The sequence below is a fragment of the Poecilia mexicana genome, unplaced genomic scaffold (genome assembly GCF_051168715.1).
Source record: "Poecilia mexicana isolate PSO_F unplaced genomic scaffold, ASM5116871v1 scaffold_21, whole genome shotgun sequence".
NCBI classification, from domain to species: Eukaryota; Metazoa; Chordata; class Actinopteri; order Cyprinodontiformes; family Poeciliidae; genus Poecilia; species Poecilia mexicana.
In genome coordinates, this window is record NW_028263390.1 from 5,738,190 (window position 1) to 5,761,973 (window position 23,784).

Below are 23,784 nucleotides of genomic sequence, written 5' to 3' on the forward strand. Positions count from 1 at the left end.
CTAAAAGCCTTAAAAAGTCCTTCAACCTTCAACAGGCTGTTCCTGCTCTTGTAGTGAAAAAGCATGCCTAAAAAAATATCGCAAAAGTTTAATTTTCACAGAACACATTTCCCCTCTAAGAGAACCAAAAAGGTCACTCAAACGTTTGTCAGAGATGGTAAAAATGTTGTGTTTTTTTTGTTTTGTTTGTTTGTTTTTTGACAAACAGCTCTATTAGGACATGGATGTTGTTGACCAAATCCAGCATCCTGTCAAAAAAAAAAAAAAGAAAGCAACAACCTGACCCTACCTGGAGTAGCAGATGCCACGGTTTAGGGATGCTCTGCTAATGACGTAGGAACCGGCTCCGCAGTCCTAACGTCTTCCTCAGAAAGCACATTTATTTTAAACGAGTAAAATAAAAAGGTCAATTTTTCATGTTTACTTGTGAAGAAATATATTTCTTGTATGAATTAAAAAAAAACTAAATCTAAAAATTAGACATTAGCAATTAGTGTTTATTTTTAAAGAACAGAATGTTTAATTTTTTCACAGCATTTCACATCTGTAGACGAAGACGACAACCAGGTTTAAATTTGTGTTTATTAACAGTAACTGTCATATAAACCCCCTAACCCAGAATAAAGCATGCAGTAGATCTTTGTCTAATAAATGCATATTCAGTAAAATGTGTGGCTGGAAATTACATAAAAACAATGACAGACATGAACATACTCAGCGAGATTTATTATGAGTCTAAATTGTTGAATTTGATATTGTTCAGCTTCAGACCAACCAAACTTTAAAAAACAAAAATCCTTTCACACATTTGATATTTTCAAACAAGAAAAAAACGGCCTTGTTTGAAACCTCTCAGCCTCTCTTTGTGTACTTATGTTCCCAGCAATTTCCCACGTTTCAGTACGACTAAGTAAGATCGATGAAGGCGGGGCAAAATTTCTCCCCACCATCTTTTAAATTAGCCTGTAGTCCATCTCCTGCACACAGCTGGTCCTCCGACTGAACGGTCCCTTTGTGGGGCTCCTGCTATGAATCCGTGCTCCGGACCCTTTGAAATCCCCCTTAACTTTTTCCCCCCGAAATCTTTGATTCAGCTGCTGTTTGCAGTCTTTTTCATGTGGTTCCAACTTTAGATTCTTTTTTTTCTCCCCCAATTTGTAGAAGTTTTGGAGAACAGATCATAACAAACTATTATTGGTGAAATATGTCCTTATATGAACTGGTTTAATGCAGTTAAGTAGGAAACATTAAAAGAAAAAAAACCAACCAACTTTTAATTTGAAGAGGTACAAAATTTAAATGACTGCACATATTTGTTTTAAATCACACGTGAGATTATTAGAAGGACCTCAAAAAATTTCTACTAGGGAAATGTGACTCGGATTTGGAAGAGGATTAGGGCCACTGGGGAAAAAAAAAAAAAAAAAGAATTCTGACTTTAATCTCAGAATTCTGAAAAGAAAAGTCAAAATTCTTTTTTTTTCCAGTGGCTCTAATTCTCTTCCGTCCTCGGACATTTGTGTAATTTCTACCATTGCTTCTTAGGTAATGGTTCAGAATGTATAGAAACTTTGAATAAGCCTCAATGTTCTATTTCTTTTTTTTTAAATAACGTGCTATCAAACATAAATGTAAAGTTTCACGCTGACTCATAAAACAGAATAACTTTTTTCCAATTTAGCATTAGCTCGTTATTCATTTTTTCCTTTTTTTACTGATTGTCTCATTTGTTTTTAGCCCTCCTGCATTGTTGAATGAACAGTGTACAATGGCTAAACTTTATTATTGCAGGCAAATATATATTTTATGCACATGGAGACATATAGTAGTGTACCACCAGCGTTTTGATAAAGAAAAAAGAAAAAATAGCCACACATATCCATCCTGATTGTGGTTCTTTGTCTCTCTGAAAAGTGAAACCAGTTTGGGTGAAGCCACTGGTATCAATGAAATATATGAAGGGTAGATGAAGGCATCTGTCAAAACTTCTCCAGCTCGTCCTTGCATGACTGGCTCCTTTTGGAGGACTGCACTGGGACTGAGGTTCCCCCCTCCGGGTCCACTGGGCCCTGATCAGAATCTCACAGGAACATTTGATTTTAACATGGCAAAAAACGCAGATTAATCAAATAAATCTGTATTTCTTGGCTTCGGCTGCTGGGATGCACTTAACACATAAAGTTGAGACAAAGAACTGAGTTTTTTTTTTGTTTTTGTTTTTTTTTATTGGCATGAATGTGAATGTTAAGAATCAAAACAACATGATATTTTTATTGTCTCGTCTTGGTTAGTAAGATTTGAGCGCCAAGGCAAAAAAATAAATAAATAAAAAATCTACCAGGAACTGCCAGAAACGAGAAAAAGAGTTCAACTCCAGGCTTCTGACTCATTCATAAAGTTTAAAGCTATTTCACTGTATAATATAATCACACAACTAAAATATTGGATGACAAGATAGACAGTAAATTCTAAAGATTTACATTAAGTTTTAATCAGTCTCTCTCCCTGTTGCGACAATCATACAGCATCTTCATTGAGAACAAACATCATCATCATAAAACGCAAAATCAGAACTAATTGACAAACCAGTGAGTGGAACGACTACTGTAGTCATTCTGTATCCAGTTAGAACAACCCTTCATATATTTCATTGGTATTTATCGTGGTAGACCAAAACAAAGTAGTACATAAAGTATTGTTCAATGGAAGGGGAATGAAGGAAAGTTTTCAATGTGTTTTTTTGAAATATATATATATATATATATATATATATATATATATATATCTCGCCCATTTCATGGAACAACATAACCAAGTGGCGGGCATAGTGTACAGGAACATCTGTGCCGAATATGGACTGGAAGCCCCGAGGTCAAAGTGGGGGACACCCCCAAAGGTGGTGGAGAATGACCGAGCTAAGATCCTGTGGGACTTCCAGATCCAGACAGACAAGATGGTAATGGCGAACCAACCGGACATTGTGGTGGTGGATAAAGAACAGAGGAAAGCCGTTGTGGTGGATGTAGCAATACCAAGTGACTACAACATCAGGAAAAAGGAGCATGAGAAACTGGAGAAATACCAGGGCCTCAGAGAGGAACTGGAGAAGGCCTGGAAGATGAAGACCACAGTGGTGCCTGTGGTCATCGGGGCCCTCGGGGCATTAACCCCTAAACTGGAGCAGTGGCTAAAACAGATCCCAGGAACAACATCAGACATCTCAGTCCAGAAATGTGCAGTACTAGGCACAGCCAAGATACTGGAGGAGAACCCTCAAAGGCCTCTGGTAGAGGACCCGAGCTCAGAGGATGAAAGAGACCACCCACGGAGGGTGAGAAGGGAATTTATATATATATATATATATATATATATATATATATATATATATATATATATATATATATATATATATATATATATATATATATATATATATATATATATATATATATATTTGCTACAAGCCATCAGGCATATGAAGGTGCACCGGTCAGTTGAGTCCAAAATGAATAGTAACCTGCTTTGTTTGTCAAGTTTGTGCGCACAAACAAGAAATTTTGACTTCAACTTTGCTCACAATTAAGACATTTTTAAGAGGAAGACAAGGCTGAACTGGTGCAAATATGCATGCTATCAGTCTGCACAGCAAATTCGGAAGTGTCAGATTTCCAGTGCAAGTGTTGTACGTTAAAAATACGGCATCAATCCAACACTTGTTGACGTTAATTCAACAACATGAGTGTTAGTTTCCCAAAGGAGTTGCTAGTGTTCATCTTAAACAGCCCTACTGTGGTGCTGATTTCAGAATGAACGCCACCTGCTCCGTCAATTCTAACTGTGAGGGGTTTGCCTGAAGAGCTGGGACAGCAGTCTCATAGTCGTGTCTGGAGCTAACATTGCTTGTTACGAGATAAGTTTTGGCATATTTTTATAGGCGCTTTTATTTTCCTTTTGCGCAAGTGTCTCGATTAATACATGTCGTTTTATTACTTTAAGTATTTGCTCTTGTATGATAAATGTATGCGTTTAAATTGAAGTGTAGCAACTATTTTTCTGTATGGTAAATAATGATGAACATATATTAAGATAATGGGTACGTTTTTCTTTTCTTTAGCGCATCATGTTGGTGAGATTTGGAGAAAAGCAGAAGTTTGTCAAAGTGGCTGAGAATGATGATGGTTATAACTTCAGCACATTTCTTCACCAAGGTTGGCATCTGTTTTCATGCAAGTACATAATGTATGAGTGGACTACTTGCTATGTAAAACCTTTTGAATTAATTTAAAAGGCTTGTATCATGGAGTTTATGATTGCTTATTGTTATGGTCTGTGAAGTACTTTTACAAGGTGACTTAAAATGTTGAAAATTTTCTGTTAAATATTTATTGTAATTTTTCAATTAATGCAAATACATTATTCTTTTAATCAGTCATTGAGAAGCTACATCTTCCACTTGAGACTGAGCTGGAATTGACGGATGAATCGGGGACAGAAATTGATGCAGACTTGTTTGAGGATCTTTTGCAAGCAGGTAACCTTACTGTTACTGTGACAGCTAAGGAGTTTTCTTCAACGGTTTTGGATGTCTTTCCAAGATTTCTCAACACTACTGGACTGGTAAGACAAACAGCTTCTTATTAAGAGTGAGTGAATTATCACTCATAGTATACATTTAAATCTGAAATGGTCCAAAATCTTTTTTCTTTCTTTCTTTTTTTTTGTAGATTGACCAAGACTTCACCATGATGTTTGGAGAGGAGATGTCAGGCAGATTGTTGGAAAAATGACCCACCATTTTCAAACCTAAGATTCTGACGGAGTGCAGAAAACAGACTTTGAATGTGCACATTGAAGAACTCTTATCTGTGCAACATGACACAGGTTGGTCTGGTTAGTTTGGCACACTATTCTTTTTAAATCGGTGGCATATTTTTTGGAATGCATGACATTTCTCCTGTTTTTTGGTGTAGGCTGGGACGGAGGCCTGTCAAGCATCCTTTTGTTGGTTCACCTCCTTCCCCTTACCTCCAAAGGACATAAGAGAAGATCCAAAATCGGTGCATGTCAAGCTGTCGACCATCTTGTGAGATATCTGCAGGTATGCAAGACATCCACTGCTGTTACTCTGATTATCCTACTTTCCATGTTGAAGCTTTCCAATTGTCTTGGTTATCTGTTTGGATGTGTATGTAATATATATCATTATTTATACTTTGATTTTTCTGAATATTTTAAGATGGGAACCAATGTAGAAACCTTCCTTGCTGGTGTGGAATCGGGTCAGCCCTTCCTTCTGTGTGTGGGTGAAAAAAGGAGCAGCATTCAAAGATACATCATCATTGATCACAAGGCCATCCCTTGCAAGGGAAAAACATCCTTGGCAGCTTTTGATGAGCTCTTCAAGTCACACTTCATCTTCAGTATTAACTATCATGACTTACTCAACAACTTCTATACATTCATTCAAACCACTGTTTTCAACATTGATGTGGGAAGCACCAAGGAAAGTCCCAGAGTGAAGGAGCTAAGGGCAAGATTTATGCACACTTAAGGTAATAAATATCCTTTGATGCAAATATGTTTATTTATTTTGTCTGTAAACCACAACACAGAAGTTCTGTATTGCTCTGTCAGCGTTTAAGACTCCTCCATGGTCTATATCCAGCAAAGAATTTACGCTTAAGATATGGACAGTCTGGATGTTTTCATTTTGCACATATTCAGGTTTTAAAAAGCATCTTGTTCAGTTCTATAGAGATGTTGCTTTGACTAAAGGGTTTGACAATGTGGACACTCGTAATGAAATTGGTGAGGCCTCAACTTCACAGGCGGCCAGTACAAACCCTCCCCTGACTTCTCTGCCCTCTGTTGAAAATCATATGTTAAGCATGTTGTTGCCTCTGTTGTTGCACAGTTGCAAGCATCGCTGAGGGCACAGTCCAAGCAATGGTGGGGTCCATGGAGGAACTTGTTGATGACATTCATAGGGAAGTGAGAGAGGAAGTTCTCAGCTGTATTTCAAAAATTCAATGCACAGGTTTGATCTTCGCAGAGATCAAACAGGACTTTACTGTCAGGTCCCTGTAACAGATAAATTTGTGTATATGCCTATACTTGGAACTCTAAAGTCCATATTCAGGAATACTGACTTGTGTGAAGGTTTTTTGCAACCCAAATTTCATGAAGAAGGCATTTATAAAGACTTATGTGATGGTTCATACTTCAAAGAAAACATATTGTTTTCCCAGAAAAAACATGCGCTACAGATTCAACTCTATTTTGATGAGTTTGAGACAACAAACCCCTTAGGTTCAAAGAATGGTATTTACTTCATTTTGAGAAACCTTCCCCCAAAGTATAATTCTGTGTTGATGAACATATACGTTGTGGCTCTTTTTCACTCACAAGATCTGAAAATGTATGGCTTTGATGACATTTTAAAGCCTCTTGTTGATGATCTTAAAATCCTAGAAAAACAAGGAATTCAAGTGCCTTTCTCAGACTCACCATTGTTTGGTTCTGTAGTACAAGTAATGGGTGACAACCTGGAATTACATGGACTGTTTGGTTTTGTTGAGTCCTTCAGCGCTACATACTTCTGCAGATTTTGTTTGACAAGTAAGGATGAGTCACAGTCTGTCTTTACTGAAGATGAGGCTTGTATGGTATTTCGTACAAAAGAAATGCACGGAGAACATTGTGCAGTTCTACAGGAAAATCCTTTGTTGGCTTCAATATTTGGTGTCAAAAAAACATGCTTACTCAATACATTGCAATTTTTTCACACTTCTGACAATTATGCTGTGGACCTAATGCATGATTTACTCGAAGCTGTAGTACAATACAAACTCAAACTTGTCTTTCATTACCTTGTCAACCAGAAGTACATTTCTTTGGAATTGTTGTCACAGAGGATTCAAAGTTTCAACTATGGTTATATTGAGAGGAAAAATAGACCTAGTGGGTTCAAAATGGATGAGGCTAGCAACAGTCTCCCAACATTGTGCCACATTGTCATATTGTGTGATTTCTTTCATTTATTTATTTATTGCAAACCAGTGCTGATTTATGTGTTGAGCTTGTTTGAAATAAAAGTACATTTAAAATTCTACTTGTGTTGCTTTGTGTATATTCAAGTAGCATCTAATGTTTTTAAGTGAATTTGGGCATTATAGACTGCCATTATTTTAAATAATTTTATTTGCTCTACTGGCTTTTATTTTGTAGTGAATTGACAGAAAAGTGGGTAATGAGAGAAGGGGAAGACGGCCCACGACAGCCGCATTGAAAACTAGAGCCTTCATATGTGGGTTGTGCTTAACCCCTGGGCCACCACAGCACACCTTGCCAATAGAATTTTAAAACTCAGATTTCTACGTTGTTCTATTCTTTACACTGTTCTGTGTTAGATTAACACATTTACAGTGTTAACTTTTGACAATATACACGAGTTTTTGGGTAAATTAACACTGAAGTGTATTTGATTTCAACTACTGAGTGTTGATTCAACTCTTATCACAAATAAAACTTTCAAAAGTGTAACTTCTACACCATCCAGAGTGGACACTTTAAAAGTGTTGAATTTAACTCTGTAGGAGTTGATGGAACACTTCCAAATTTGCTGTGTGGGCACCCTGATGTTTAATTGTTCAGAGAAACAGAGAGAGAGCTCTGTGGCACCAACATGAAGGTAAAAAGTCAAAACAGTTTGTGTCCAGGATGTGTGGGATCTGGGAAATCACCAGATGAAATAGGAAACTAACAATTAGGCTGGGACAATCCATGTCTTCAACAGATAAAGGAAGGCTAGACAATAACGTCAGAAAAAGCATATGTTATGTGCTGTATTGGGAATCTGTGGCAAAGAATTTGAGCTTGAGCTATTACTTAAAGAAAACTGGACAAAAAAAATGACAACCTCTCGATGGGTAAAGATGGTAGAAACATAACCCCAAAAGACCTGTAATTCCAGGTCAGCTGTGCAACTCTGTACTTTTTGAGGTGTGTGCAAACATATTACCACTTACTGCGCCTACAGTTGTTTTTTTTTTCTTGCTAACACAGTTTACTGCTCAATTTTCGTAATCTTTCAGGATCAGGCCTTTATGGTGTGTGTGGGCGAGCAACAAGAGAGGAGGTGAAGGAGCATAGAGGCGCCTAATCAGTGTCTGTTATTAATCTTATCATTTACACATGCGGAGACAGCTGTTAAGTGAAGAAAATGCCCATGAGGAACTATTTTTCCACCAACGTTTGGCGCCCCCTCTAGCGGCACCCACATGCGTTGTGTATAGTGCATACCAACTTTTTGTGCCACCGATTCCAGGACTCAGTAGGATTGAATGCAAATTCTCACCACCTTGTCCTGATGCTGATTTGATCAAATGCTCATAGCCATCAGTCTTTTCCTTTCACCTTACAGTTGTTCAAATCCACAAAGAGATTTAGATTTGTCTATCACAAAATGTGAAAACGCTAATCAGATGTGAATACTTTTGCAAGGTACCATCTGAGCTAGCTACACGTCTCCCCCTATTACTGCGTGTCCTTAATTTTTCTCGTCTTCCTGCGTCGCATTTCTTTGCCCCATTTTCTTGAGTTTTTTTTCTTCTCCGGCACTTGGAGATAAGATCTAGCCTCTCTGGAGCCCGTCTTAAAGATCCCCACTGTCATCTCAGCTTATTGCTGCCTTCTGGGTTGCGCGGCACAAACACAAATACGCTCATGTACACACATGGCCTCCCACTAATAACAGGGGCAGGGAGACGCAGCCCGGATTCAGGGACTTGTAAACACACTTTCGTTCTCCCAACAATTCTCTTTGATCTTCAGCAAACAAAACAGTTTGCCTGACGCGTTCGCCGCTTTCCGTCTCTGAACTTGAACCCGCCGCAGTGCACTTCTCCCACTTCGATTTCCCAGCCCATAAATAAAGCACACTTTGGTTTTTCCCTGACTGTGGCGCTCTCCGCCGTACCGATAGCAGCGCCACGTCTGTCACATCCATTAACTCGGCGGCGTTCAAGCAAGTTCTGCTCAAACGTTTCTGCAGGCTGCATGTTTACATCTCAAAGAAATCCGTTTTGCATATGGGTTTTATTTATAGCAACACAGGGTGTGCTCCTTATGCTTTCCATAAGGATTCAGTGAATTATTATAACTCAAATCTCTGCATAGCTCCATAGTGGCTGCTCCTCTTAAGAGGCGAGTTCAAGCCCAAGTTAGGGCTCCCACTTCCTGTGTTCACAGAAAGAGAAGCGGAGGGAAAAAAGGAAAGAAAAAAAGAAATCCTGCCCTTCAGTTTCTGGATCCCATGGTCCATAATGATCTGATCTCTGTCTCCCATAGGCGGGCCGTTGCTGTGGCAACCTGATGACGCTCTGAGGCAGGATCAGGAGGAGAGGGAAGGAGGGAGGGAAGAGGGGCAGGCAGATGAAGGAAACGGCAGCAGCACCAAAGATAGGTTGGGTTTGAGCAGATGACTCACACGGAGAAATAAATATAGAACATAAACGAAGAGTGAGGGAAAGAGAGAAAGCATTTGCTGTCTTTGCTTTGACCTTCCTATATATTTTGTGAAGGATTGTTGGCTATGTTTGTGTTCATCCACATAAATAAAATTATTTTGATTCCCTCTTGACATCACTAATTGGTTGAATATTTGATTTTATGTGTATGTAATATATATTAATTTTACCATTGGATGGCAATTGTGGTAAGTAAACCATGAAAACAAGTTTTCATTGTTTAATTAAATAAAAATCTTTTTAACTGAATATGTGCCACTGATTCTTGGAGTTAAAAGCAGTTAGAAATTTATCACAGCACCATTTAAAAAATATATTTTTAACAGTTTGAAGCAAGAAGTTTACATACACTGAATAAAAAGACATAGACATGTTTTTTTTCTCCCCTCAATTCCTGCAGTTAATTAAGGAAATATTCCAATTTGCTGGAGGAATTTCATTTTGTAGTTTTAACAATAAAACAATGAAGCGACAGGTTTACTAACTGAGGCTCTTCTTAACTCAGCTTGACTTATTTGACAGGACAATAAAGGTCAAGAAGGTCAAATGAAAAGTTGGAAATACAATTATATTGCACGCAGAAGTCAGAATTTGGTATCAGAAAAACATTATGACATTGGATTGTATGAAAAAAAAACTCTTTTGATACCTTTTACCTGTTTCAGGTAAAAAAAAAATCTTATTAATAACAGTCTTATTATTTTTTTGTTAACTACCAGAGTAATGGATGAGATAAGAAAAGCAAAAAACCTGAGTGAGTGTGATAATCCACAAGGAAACCTGTACTGATATGGACTGAAATGCCACTCAGCAAAAAAGAAGTAATTATTCCAAAACAGTAAAAAGACCTGCTATGCTTTCAAGGGATAAAGACCTGGATGTTGACGACGTGCTCTGTGGTCTTATGAAACTAAAATTGAAGTATTTGATTATAATGAGCCAGTGGAATTTTTTTAAGTTTGAAACTCAGACATATCCAAAAAAAAATTCTACAAATTTCCTAAGATTAATTTAAAACTTTCTGAATTTTTTCAGCAAATGTTAAACTTTTCCAACTCAGAAATGTCCTACATTTTTCTAGAAAATTGACAAGGCTAATCTCAAAATTTCTTAATTTTTTTCAAGCAAATTTCAACTTTTTAAACTGAGAAATTTCCACAAAGGTTTTTCAAGAAATTTTGTGAGACTCATCTCAAAATTTACATGTTTTTCTAGAAAATTTCTGAGAATTTACTCATTCTTTTCGTATCTAATACAGCCCTAATACGCCATCATAGTGCTGTCTGATTTAATGTTAGACAGTGAAGAAAATATATTAAATATTTGATTAGATATCTTTGTATACAGGACGCATCGTCACAGCTAAGATACCCATCATGTTTAAATCAGTTTTGGACAAACAATAGACGATCTTTGGCTAAAGCTTCTGTATACAATGGCATTCTTTCAATGAACTCGACACTCTTTAGGACCCAGGGCGGCCTCCGGGGGAAGTCCTCAGCCGCTGGCGGGGCAAGGCAGGCAGGCAGAGCCCAGGAACACATCCACGCACATCCACACACATACAGCCAAGCCGAGCTCCTCTCCTACAGAGGAGAGAGCGCACAGAGGGATAAACACAGGGAGACCAGAGGAACGCGGCAGCGGCTCTCGTGTGTCTGCTTTGTGTGTGCGCGCACGCGCGCTCGCTCGCTCGGTGCTCGAGACGACTAGCGGGGCGGAACATGGAGGGGCTCGGGAAAAACGCTGGGAAGTGACCTCGAACCGAGGAGAAAATTGGGGGGAGGCAAACGGACGGAGAGAGCGAGAAGAAGGACGGACTGACAGACGGACAGCTCGGTCGGAAAGGAGGAGAGGAAGAAAGGAAGAAAGAGAGAAAGGGAGAAGTCTGACAGAGGAGAAAGAAGAGTGGGGAAGGGGTTCACCTGGAACTCGCAAGGATTTTAAGGTGACTCCATTGGGCTTTTCATGGCCGTATGTAGCTGTTCTGAAGGTGTGTGTCGCTGACATGTGCTGCATGGCTCCGCACTTGGAAGGAAAAGTGTGGTGGGTTCGCGTTGTGTGCGCGTGTGTGTGTCTGTGCGTGAGTGTGTGCGCAGCGTCGGTTTACATTAGCGCGAGTTAGTTGTGGAGGTTGTTTTCCCTTACACGCGTGAAGGGAAAGGGTGCCAAAGTGAGCTGGAAGTGACCACTGTAAACTGGAGTGAAGGGATCAAAAGGAGTGGCTACTTTTTAGGGAACAGCCTGATCCCATTCCAACACGCACACACGCAGTCACACACTTCTCTGGTATGTTACTTTAAGTTGAGCAACAGTAAAGCAGAGTCCACTTTCACCCTCCCTTTAAAATCCCTCTCTCTTCACCATGTGTTTGCATCTAAGTGTGGACTTTTTCTCCCACAAGCCAGTGCATACTTGCAGAAAAAAAAAAACAGCACAGGGAAATCTTTTTTTTTCTTCCTGAGAGAGGCTCGATAAGTAGTAGCAGCTCCAGTCAACGTGTGTGTGTGTGTGTGTGTGTGTGTGTGTGTGTGTGTGTGTGTGTGTGTGTGTGTGAGTGAGAGAGAGATATTATGTATCTGTCTGCGTGTTTCTGTGCCATATACGGCAAACAGGTTGAGAGGAGGCAGATCTGATCAGACGCACAGCAACAGAGGAGAGAGCGTGGCACAGGCTGAGCAGCAGCGCACTGGATTACACACACACACACACACACACACACACACACACACACACACACACACACACACACACCCAAGCTCTGGAGCCAGGAGAACAGCTGGGAGAAATGTGTGTGTGTGTGTGTATGCCCCAAAGCCTTTTCACTTTAATGCATGCGTCTGCCTTTACACGTGCAGCGCTGTTTGCTCTCATATTATCCTCCTGCCGCCATGTGAGCGTGCATGCGTCCAGCTGAGGCTGTGTAAATATGTAAGAGAAAAGGTGGTGGTGGTGGTGTGTGTGTATAGGGGGGTGTTCGGTCATCTACTCAGACAGCCTGGACGACAAGGAGCTGGAATGCAGACAACGAGGTGGATGGAAAGAGAGGATGATTGAGATTTTTAGGATAGAAGAGGAAGGGAGGAAAAAAGAAAAAAGAGGAGGCGGGAGGAGAGATGCTCTCTCCAGGAGTGCTCAGAGTGTCGCTCATTCATAATTCACCTCTATGGCAAACGTTCATTCACATATTGACCCCCCATGGCTGCGCTCACCGTCTTCCCTGTCTCTCAATGGACGCCCACCTATGGCGAAGTGTTCAGTTAGCCCTTCTTTATCCTTTATCACTTTCTCAGACAGGCACCTCCATTTCTTTTTATTTTTTATTTTTTTACTTTGTTCGGCCGTTCCGGTTGTTCGACGCCAGCAGTTTTCCAGCGAGAGCCTCTTGTGTGAAATTGAATCGTGTAAATTGAATATTGAACTCAGACTCCACCCCTACACACAGATAATTGGTTTGGATGGATCAGTGGGTTAGTGCTCTCAGTACAGCTGTTTGACTGATTCCCTGAACCCCGGCTCAAACAGTCCATAATGGATCCATAATTCATGTGTGAATGAATTGAATCGTCAGTGTTTTGAATATGAGCGTCGAGACGGTTTCCTCGGACTGCCGGCTCATGGTTTATTCAGCGTAAACGTCCCAGAATGGCTGTGTTTTTTTTCTTCTTTTAATTTGTTTTGTTTTTTAATATTTCTTGTTGTGCTACTGGGGGCCTGCCTGGGAGCTGCACAATCATCACCCACCGCTGAGATTTGGTCAGCTGTGGCTGCCGGCCATATGGCGGTTGAGTCTAAAACGCAATGTCAGGTGAAAGCGTGCAGCCGGGGCCATGGTACATTTAGTTCTGAAAGGTAAACGTTCCACTAAACATTACCTTATCAGCAAAACTGATAAAAATATCCTGACCTCTTAAGTTGTTGGGGGATGATGGAGTGTATTTACTCGGTGAAAAGAGGACAATGTGCGTTGTGCGTCTCGCTTGGCAAGGCGGCATTTGTTACAAGCCGGTCCTATTTTTACGGAGCAGCAGGCAGGTCGGGAGCACTGAGAAGGTACATGTATATTTGGGTATACTTCCAGACAAAAGCAGTAATTTAGTTCATTTGAATTGATTTATACTCACAGTAGTAGCGATCATTTTAAGTGGGTTTATTTGGCCGTAACTCAGTACTAGAGATGCATCAATCAGATTTTTGGCCGATTTCTAGCTGCCAATTTTTATGAAGTTTTAACATGCCAATATCAATTTGAACTCTCTTAAATTTTCAATAATAACTGCATTCAAAATACATTTTCTAACCTTTCTTATAGGAGTATGTCATTATAATTTATATCACCAGAGAAGGCGACTTTACCGCATCAGAGGAGTTGTTTGAAAACACAATTTTACAGATTTAAAATAAAAAAATAGCTATTTTTAACGTGATTTGAAAATTCTAGTATATTTCTATGAAGCCAGCACTGGCATATGCTCATTTATTACATCTGTCTTAACAACCTCAATGTGACCAATTGCTTTGGGGTAATTTATGATTTTAAGGAAATGTTGGAAACATTGCCAATATTCCTAAGTATTGTCTTGTATCACGTGCTCGGTTGACAAAAGCTCTCGGCTGGTACATTACAGCCGACTTAACAGGAACGGATCCCAGTTGCCACTAAATCTGTCAAATTCAACGACTATATTGCCAGGACGTTTTAAAGCAAAGAGACTCATTGCCCACCTCAACCATTGTTGTCTTCTTAAGAGGGAGGATGACTTTTGAATTTGTTCTTTGTTTATAAAATTGATAGTTTATCACACATTGTTTTGTTAGCCCACATAAACCCAAACAAAAAAATGATTCTGTTGCGGTTGCTGTTTGGAGGGTTACCTAACAAACTTCAAATCTGGTTCTACAACTTTGGCCAGTCAGATTTTTGTTTACTTCTATAGAAAAGACCGAAGAGTAGGCTTTAATATTCAGAATGTCGATCAATGACTAATTGAATTTGTCCCGAATGCACTACATTGTGGTAGAATATTTTTCCAATAATCAGGAATTAGATGATCAAGACTGCATGATTAAGAAAACACGTGACTGTTTTCCTCACCCTTCTTTCTCCTGTATACTTTTTTTTTGCATGAGCATTTCATTCTCTAAACTCTATATCAAGGTGTTGGCATAACGGCTTCACTAGCCTGCTCCACCTTTCTTTTGTGTTGGCTTTGCAATGGTACAGACACACTCTCTGTTAACTCTGATGTTCATCATGCAGAAACCCCGCCGTGAATCTTTGGTGGACATGCAGGAAAGACGTATCTGACTGATTTGGAAACGTCAAATTCGACCACTGGCCTTCAGATGTTGCATTTAGTTCCGCATATTTTCCAGACACTCTACACACAGATTCAACACATGCCAGTAGTAAGAGTGTGGCACTTCTGTCTCAGCAAAGTAGGTCACTTCCACTGACAATGATATAATTTCCACTGAATCAAAGAGCTCAAAAAAGGTTATTTCTAATGAAGTAAACCGACTGTTTGTTAGCTTTACCAACTTAACCTGGTTTAGGTTGGCTTATGGTCCCAGAAATCTGCTATTTACCTAGGATACATAAATAATAGAGTGTTTTTATATTGCTTAAGGGATTTTCCTTATTAAAATTGCAAAAATAAATTATATTTTGTTACATTGCAACCAAAACTTTATACAATGTTGCACTTTAAAAGGTTCAGTATTATGTAAAATTAACTTTTTTTGAGCCTTTCATCATTTTATTATGTTACTCTCTCATCAGAAACATACCTGCAGTGTTGCTTTGATTCTTTCAAGCATGTTTGAGAAATCCTTCAATATCCATTGCAACCATTCAGCTGTGCAAAACGTCTGGGTGGACTTAGCTCCGCCTTCAAGGATGAAACTCCTCCTCTGAGCTGCAGTTTCCGAACTTCCACCTCACAGAGCAGCCCGTCCGTCCCCTTCGAATTGCCCACTCAGCTCCTTCAGACTAGCCAGCAGCAATTAGCAAGCACCTGGTGGAACTGCACATCTGCTTAGATCATCAGTGAAATGCTGGTAAAAATGTGATGTGATGACTTCCCGAGAGCAGAGTTTCAGAAAGAGCCAGAGCTTCTTAATGAGACAGAGGCCCAATTCCAAAGGTGTTATTACAAGGTGAAGTTTCTTTTAAGTCATTTTTATAAAAACCAAAGGTAACATAGTTTCTCGATCGTGCTATAAAATGGCACTGTGTGGCTGGAAAACATAACTCCGCTCGTTTAATTAGGTGAATCAGAACGCTAACGCTGCACACTGACAGCCTAACTGGCTGTTGCTGAGATTTTGAGCATTTAAAAATGCTTTCCTTGGATCCTAATAGGAGGTTGTAAATGCAACATTCAAGAAGCCTTTCCAAGCCAATAAACGGCTTGTCAAATTCAGCGCGCTTCTCCTCAGCGCCTCCAAGTATTTGCTTTGCGTGTGTGCTGAGAAGAAGCCTCCTGTTTGTACACACCTCCTGACCAGTACACTGCAAACAAACAAGCAAAAGAGGCGAGCAGGAGGAAGAAGGTCAGATAAATATAAACTGGGAAGTAGAGCTTATGATATAGTTTCGTTGGATCTCACAGAACGGTTCATGCTGGTGTCATTGGAGCTCGCAGCTTTTTTTTTTTAGCTCTTTAAAAGATTAGCAAGTACCTGGCTAATTATTGTGCTAATGTTCATCTTCTATCGTCTGTACATTATATCAAGGTGTTAAAGTTGAGAACTAAAAGCTAATTCTTCCCAAAGGTAGCAGTGACCAGAACTATTTGGCATCAGCCGAGAGGAAGCTGGGTTTAATGGAATGCTTTTCATCTGCAAGAATCCTCAGAGGCATGTAGGACGGAGTCAGGGTTCATAGCACTGAAGCCAACCTGAAGGGAAAAAAAAAGTAAGCTTTATCTGGGCTGCTGTTCACATCAACCTGAGCACAGGCACAGCAGGAAGACTGTGTTACAGCCAGGGAAAGAAAGACAGACATTTCTTTATCGCCGCGCATTGAGTTGGTGGTAAAAAGGTCGGTGTGCGTCTAAATATAGCGGATATAGCGGTTAGGAAGGAAACCTTGTGGCCTAAAATTCAGCTTTCAGAATCGTGGGGGGATTTCCCTCATGATTCTGGTTTACATGGGGAGGAATTTATTCGTGCATAGGCAAATGTGGGACGTGTGAAAAGTCTGAATTTTACTGCTACCTGTTTAGTCTGAAGGGTTTTGTTAACAGAATGCATTAATGCAGCTTGCAGCGGCTCTGTTTTTTCACCAGGTGGTTCTGTTTATGTGTCCATCCATCATTGGCGTAGTACAAAATAGGCAACATAGCTATTGTGTTGGTTTGTCTGTTAGTTGCTGTCTTATGGCAATTTTTTTAACTAGTCAGTAATGTCTTGGAACTGGGGTTACCACAATCTGTTTTCTCACTTTTAGATTCATCAGTTATTATTAATGATGATTTTTCCCTCCAAATAACATTCTCTACTCAATTAAATGTGATTAAAATGGGTAAAGTAAAGGTAATTTGCACTAATTCACAACACACAAGCGGTTTAACAGTCATTCTTCTGGGAAAAGTGGGACAAAGTAGCTCAAGGACAATTTGCCCAACCTCAGAATGCGTTTAGCAGCTTCAGCAAAAAAGTAAAGTGGGAAGTGTGTGTTTATATTGGTATTGTTTTTTTCTTGTTTGTTTTTTGTCGGGTTCTTCAACAGCCACTGGGTCCATTTCTTCAGCTGTTGAACTATTCAGACTTTACAGTCTCCTAACTACAGAAATACTTTCACACTTCAGATCACTTTGACCTTTTATAGCTCTGAGAACCCGAGTGGGTCAGACGCTCCATCCTCCATGTTTGTTTGGAAACGTTGACATAGACGGAGACGGTGGATGACTGGAGCCAAACTCTGCTGACTTAAAGGAGCAGAGACGCACAAAACACACTCATACGCACACAGTATTACAACTGCAGGGAGGGGATGTTCTAAACCAGTGGTGTCCAAACTTTCTGCTACATTGGCCATAATTCTCATTTTAAAGTACATCTGCACCACAACTAAAACATTTTGTTTCCCATTTAAAAGCACATAAAATAATTCTGTGAAAGAAAAAAGCTATATTTTACTGTAATAATGTAATTGATTTCATGTTAAAGGGTATTTGTAAACCAGCATACATCAAAAACATAAAAAGGGTCTTACCTTTTTAAATAAAAAAAGTAGAGGAAAAAGGAGAGGAAAGTAGCTAATTGGAGTCAACAATTTAGTGTTGTACCAAACAACTTCAATTTTAGTTTGTTAGAGGACAAAGATACCCTAAGACAATTACAAAAATTATATCCAATGTGCCAGCAAGTCGCATTTCAACCATTTTTGAGTGAAGCTTGGGGGGCCATGTAAAACCGTCTCGAGGGCCAACGTTTGGACGTCCCAGCTCTGCACATCAACCTTCAGGAAAACTGTTGCTTGCAACTTTTTAGAGATGCAAAACGTAGAAGCTAAAAAAAGCAAAACAAAATGCTGTGTCAGCCTAAAGTCTTGATGTGAACTGTTTATTGCAGTTGATTATTAGATTCAATTACATCAATGAATCATGGCAGCTGTACAGGGAATTTGTTTATTTTATGAGCCGTGATTCAGCTGTTTGTATAGCTTCGTCCACAACTTTTAGCTGTTCTGTCAGTTTGTATTTTACTATGTTGCAGTGATGCAATATAATGTGGTGTAGTAATATCACTTAGTTTATCGTACTACCCAAAAGTCATCTACTCCAGCAACATAAGACTGTTGACAAAGTTGCAAGCATCTTCGGCTTTAGTTTCTCCAGGAGCAGCAAAAGAATAAACACTTTTTTTCAAGGCCCTGTTTGTAAGACTAGTTTAAGCTTTACTGTTATGCTCTTAATTGCACTGAACAAATTAAAGTTGTTTTTACCTGTTTGACAAAGCTTGTGAGGCTGCTGGTGTATTTAAGTGTGCTATAGCAGTGCAGAGTTGTAAAATAAGTTTGTAGCACAGTACATTGATGTCTTTGTTTAAAAAAAATATGCTGCAAGTCAATTCAGCGCTGCTGTTATGTTTCGAATCGGTATCAGCACATGCTAAACTTCAGGTATCGGTATCGGAAGTGATAAAGGTGGATCGGTGCATCCTCCATTGTCTTCAATTGGCTGTTGTTCTGCGTTGAAGGGATGCTACTCGGTTAGCGCCTCTCTGTCGTATCCTTCGTGTTACACAAGTGCACAAGCGTAAGCCCGCAATGACACATGCACACAGTTTCAGCCTCATGCAGAAAAAGACGTCAGCAGGAACAAAAATAGAGCTTATAAATGGGGGGGAAAAAGTGCTTTATGTTTTGCGAGGACTGATGTCATGTTTGGTCTAAATCCACGGCCGACGAATTAGGGGGCAGCTGCGGCGAGTATCTGCCTGCGCTGCGTTAGCTCACTTATCTGCTGTCTCTTTTGGCGCTTTCAGAGGCACGCAGTTCAAGGAGTTGCACTTTGGATGTGTATGCTTTTGTGTGTGTGTGTATGTGGGTCTCTGTCGGCTTGTTTGTGTGTTTTCAGCGGTGGAGGCATGCACACTGTGACGCTGCTCCGGTTGCCACGCAACTCAGGAACGTGGGTGGAAGGATTTCCTGTCCTTAGGAAGCTGTGTTTATAAGGAGGGGGGAGTGAGAGTGAGAGCGAGCGTGTGTGTCTGTGTGTTTAGATTTCAGTTTGCATTTCAGCTAAATATGCTCGAGTGCTTGTGTGAATTTAATGCGTTCTCTGCCTGAAGTAAAAGTGTTACAGAAAGTCATCAAAGACACACACACACGGCATCCTCATAGAGATGGGGCTAAAAAGGCCTTTTCTTGTCCGTTTTGAGTTGCATAACTGCTGTTTGCAGAGCTTTGTCTCTATACGCCCCCCTCCCCATCACCACCGCCCACGCCCTCGCATCCACCCATGATGTCATCAGCACGCCACATTTCATGTCTTCTCTCGCACACGAGGCTGCAGTTCTGTCTCTCTGCCCTTCACGCAGTCACAGAGACGCACGCAGCAGCTGGCCTGTCCTGCAGCCGTTGGACCCCCTCTGATTACGTAATTGACACTGAGTGAATGGGATGACGTCAGCTTGGCTCTCGATGACTCTCCCTTTCTCTCTGGCTGGCTGCGGTGATGTCATGACTGGATGCAGCCAAAGACATTGAGAGTGTGTGTTGGCATGCAGAGTCGCATGGGGAGAACACAAGTCCCTTTAGAAATTATTTTTATATGGTAAAAAATGGCTCAAATCCTCTTTCTCTTTTCTTTTACCTGGAAGAGAAATAATTCCCCAACTGTTAGACGTTGTGTTCATGCTTAGACCTTTTGTATGTTTAGATGGTGGCTTGATGAAATTATATCTTGAACTCTTTTACATTTTGCCATGCTGCAACCAAAAAGTCTCTAATATGTCTTCTTGGGATTTTAAGTGATGGACCAAAACAGAGTAGTGCATCATTGTGGAGTGGAAGGGAAATGATCCATGATCCATGATATAATAAATCTAAATAGTAAAAAAAAAAAGGCAATTTGTATGCAATGGAATCCTTGTATAAATGTAGATGTTCTATTAAGAGGTTTATTATGCTACTGAGTGGTGCAGTATGGCATGAGTCGGTCTGTTTCCCTTATAAAACTCCTCCATACAACCAACCTTTGTTGTACCATTCCTGTCCGGTTAGGGTGGAACTAGTGACGTTGCACACCACAGTCCATTTATTGGGGCACAGAAAACGCGAGACATACTAGTGCATCATGTTTGTCATTGCACTAGTATCACACTACGTTAGGCGGTTGAGTTTATCCCCACTTGCCTGGTGAAATTCCTACTGGCAGTGGAAAAGCTCTCTCAATTGTCCCAAACCATAAAATAGTGTACCAAACTTTGCCAACCTCTTCTGTGTTGGCACTGGAGAATGTTAGGCAACAAACGGCATCCTTAAGACCAAGGAACACACCGGACAAGTCTGTTTATGAAGCAGGGTTAAGTAATAAACCATACTTCATTCTTTGAAAGTCTTAAAAAGCATTGTTCAGCCCATCATCTGAAAACAGACCTACCAAGACTTAGCTGACCACCTAGACTCAAAGTTTAGGCACGAAGGGCAATAATCACAGAAGCAACCAAGAAAGCTCTGAAAGAGCTGCAGAGATCCACAGCCCATTAGGGAGAATCTATCATTAGTAAACATGTTCATCATGTGAAAGAGTGGCAAGGAGAGGGGCGTTGTTGAAAGAATTCATTTAGGAATCCTGTTTGGAGGGGAGCCTTTGAGACTGGGGCGGAGGTTCACCTTCTAGCAGGACAAAGATCCAGAACTTACGTGACTAAGATCAGTGCAAATTCACGTAAAAATGGCAAAGTCAAACGTAGACTTAAATCTAAGTGAGAATCTGTAGGAAGGTTTAAAGTTGCTGTTCTAAGATGCTCTTCATCCACTCTGACTGAGCTTGAGACATCTTAAAAGAAGAATGAACTTCGGTTTTTTGACAATATATTTAAAAATCGTGTATAATTTTTCCTCTACTTCATAATTGCCCATGCCTATACTTTATGTTGTTCTATCAGTTAAAATCCCAGTGAAAAATATTGACTTTTGTGACTGTAACGTCACAAAAAATCATAAGAGGGTCAAAAATTCATAAGAGGGTATGACTGTTTTCACAAGACGCTTTAGGGCACATGGGAAATTTAGACAGATTCCTTTGTTGACATGGTGGTACTGCAGGCTCCTGAGACTTCTGCTTGAAACGGGCTCACCAGCGCTACGTAGCTTGAAGCTCCATCACCTTATTGCCCTTCTTCTGCAACTGTCCTGACCTTTTCTGCCCTCCTCATCCTGGGACTTGGCAACAATCAAATGTGGGAAGTGAATGAAATTGGAAGAAGAGATGATGCAGGGCTGTCTCCACAGATGTGGTACACAGCAGTTCCCTATTTTAGCTAAAGTACACATCGTCATGGAGAAGAAAAAGAAGTGATTTAAGTCATTGGGGTCTTTTTTTTTATTGTTCAGGAGGGGAAAAAAAGCTGTATCTGGTTTTAGCTCAATGTTTGGGCAATGGCTTTTCGAGACATCTCTATTTGTGTGTTGGTAGAACAGGCTGCCTGTTGTGGTCTCGCAACTGTTGTGGTTGAAGCTCTGAACATCTGCCATCTAACACTGGATGGGAGGACTGGGAGCTTTTAACAGACCTCAACACACACCCACACACACGCTCTAATACACTTTGCTTTTCTTTTGTCCTCTCCTTCCAGCCCCAAAAGTCCGTGGGGGAAATCGCACAATGCAGTGACTTGCAGGTCAGATCAAACGGCGCACGTGCATTCATACGGACGCAAAATCAGCAGATTTAGCCTAATAAACTGATTAGCACTAGCTCATTGTGCGTAAGGCCAAAGCACAAACAAAGCACTGTACATTCCACTGACCAAACAACAGCTTAACGCTAAACAGGGCTGTTTAAATAGTGCTTCACAAACACAAAGCAACACAAACATGGAGGCTGCACCCGCCTTTTAGATCAAAACGGATCAGAAGGCTACCGACTGCTGTATTAATTATATACATGTGCACAAGATACGGATTCACATGTGGCCTCCCCTCGCTCCAAAAGGAGTCCTAGGGCCTTAGTCAGCGTCTGTGTGTCCGTGCGTGGGCCTGTTCCCTGGCACTGTGAGGGGAAAAAATACCTTCCCATATGATGTAAACACCAAAGTCCCTGTTTGTGTATGAGACCGTGCGCCTGTGTGTCTGTGTGTTTCTCTGTGCTCTCATAAGCTTCTGCTTCCTGAGTGTGTGTGTGTGTGTGTGTGCGTGTGCGTGCGTGCGTACCCGCGCGTTTGTGACTGGCATGCTCGGAGATAGGATTCGCTGTCTTTGACAGTTTTCCAAATTATTTCCCAACACTGTGCAGTTTCTTTTTAAAGATAAGTTCCTCTGCCATCTCTGCTTTGTTCTGTGGCGGAAAGCAAATGCGGCGTTGTCAGAGGCGGCTGACGTGTGACGGCGCCAACTAAAGGGAGGGCGGTCAAGTCAAAACTTGGGCCACCCGTTTGAGTTTAACCTGTAGGATTGTTGGGTTTTGAGTGTTTAAAGTAGCACCCAGGACAAGCCACAGTTGGCAGTATTTGTAAGATCTTTGAAATTAAACAAGAGTTCCTTGACGTTTTGCTAGAAACAGAAAGGATCTTGAGGCGTTGACCTGATCCTTTCTCAACTCATGACTTTCAAAATGAGCTGCAGTCACTACAGTTGGTGCACCAGCTGTGTTGGGATCTGCAAATGGCCTTGTAGGGCTGTGTAAAGCTGATGATCGATTGCAGGGATTTTTGACATTCCACTGCATCATTCATCAAGAAGACCTTGTATCTAAGAAGCTAAATAGGGCTAGAAACTGTGAATTTTATCCTTCCGTATGCTTTAGCTGCGTTTCCATTAACTTTACAAATGCGTAATTTGACATTTTTTAAATAAATTTGCTTAACAGAAACTCATTAATTTTGAGAGAAAAAAACAATATAAAGTTTTGGTGCTAGAAAGAGGTGGGTTTTTTTTGGACTGTATCTAAATTGGTGTATTTCACAAAGCTGTAATGGAAACGCTACATGAGTCGTGATCAATAAGATGTTACTACTGGGGGAAATGACAAAGAAGACGACAAGAAATGGCGTGAGGATGATGGTGCTGCATGTTTTTAACGACTTATCGTGTGAACTAGCTTATTCACGTAATTTTTATTTAATGCACCTTGTTTTTAATGGAAGCACGGCAATTCCAACGTTTGTGACCCCTGGTGTAATTAAAATTTGGTGCTTCTGCTCTTTGACTCTCAGTTGAAGAAGACTGGACTTTGTCTGTGGTTTTGAGAGAAGAAACCACAGAGTTTTGGAAAACTGTGCCCCCAGACACTCTCCATTGTATTACAGACTACACTCAAGCTAATATCAATGTTTGCACTGACCATATGCCTGTGAATCCATTTACTCAACAGGTGAAAAACAAATGTTGCTCTGTTGTTACCAACATGTGTGAAAGGATTTGCTTTGAGTAGCCACAGCAGAGCACAAGTCAAGCCCAGAGATGATTGTGGAAAACAAAGACACTCAGGTGTCCCACTAATTCTTTGTGACGAAAATAAGAAAAAGGACAATTTGAGTAAACAGTAACCATTGACGTTGTGCGACTCTTTGCGGTGATGAT

General features: G+C 40.4%; 1 protein-coding gene and 1 pseudogene across 2 annotated transcripts in view; both read left to right on the forward strand.

Annotated features, from left to right (window-relative positions):
* Window positions 1–3,881: 3,881 nt before the first annotated feature.
* LOC106928095 (uncharacterized) lies at window positions 3,882–5,919 on the forward strand (annotated as a pseudogene). The gene is made up of 5 exons (XR_015761804.1): window positions 3,882–4,208; window positions 4,430–4,617; window positions 4,725–4,881; window positions 4,971–5,098; window positions 5,237–5,919. The product of XR_015761804.1 is annotated as an uncharacterized LOC106928095 (transcript).
* A 5,109-nt stretch (window positions 5,920–11,028) lies between these two features.
* ches1 (checkpoint suppressor 1) overlaps window positions 11,029–23,784 on the forward strand; it is an 86,731-nt gene continuing 73,975 nt past the window's right edge. Inside the window, exon 1 of the mRNA XM_015004144.2 lies at window positions 11,029–11,475. The gene's annotated coding sequence lies outside the window, so the exon portion shown is untranslated. The remainder of the gene's footprint in view (window positions 11,476–23,784) is intronic.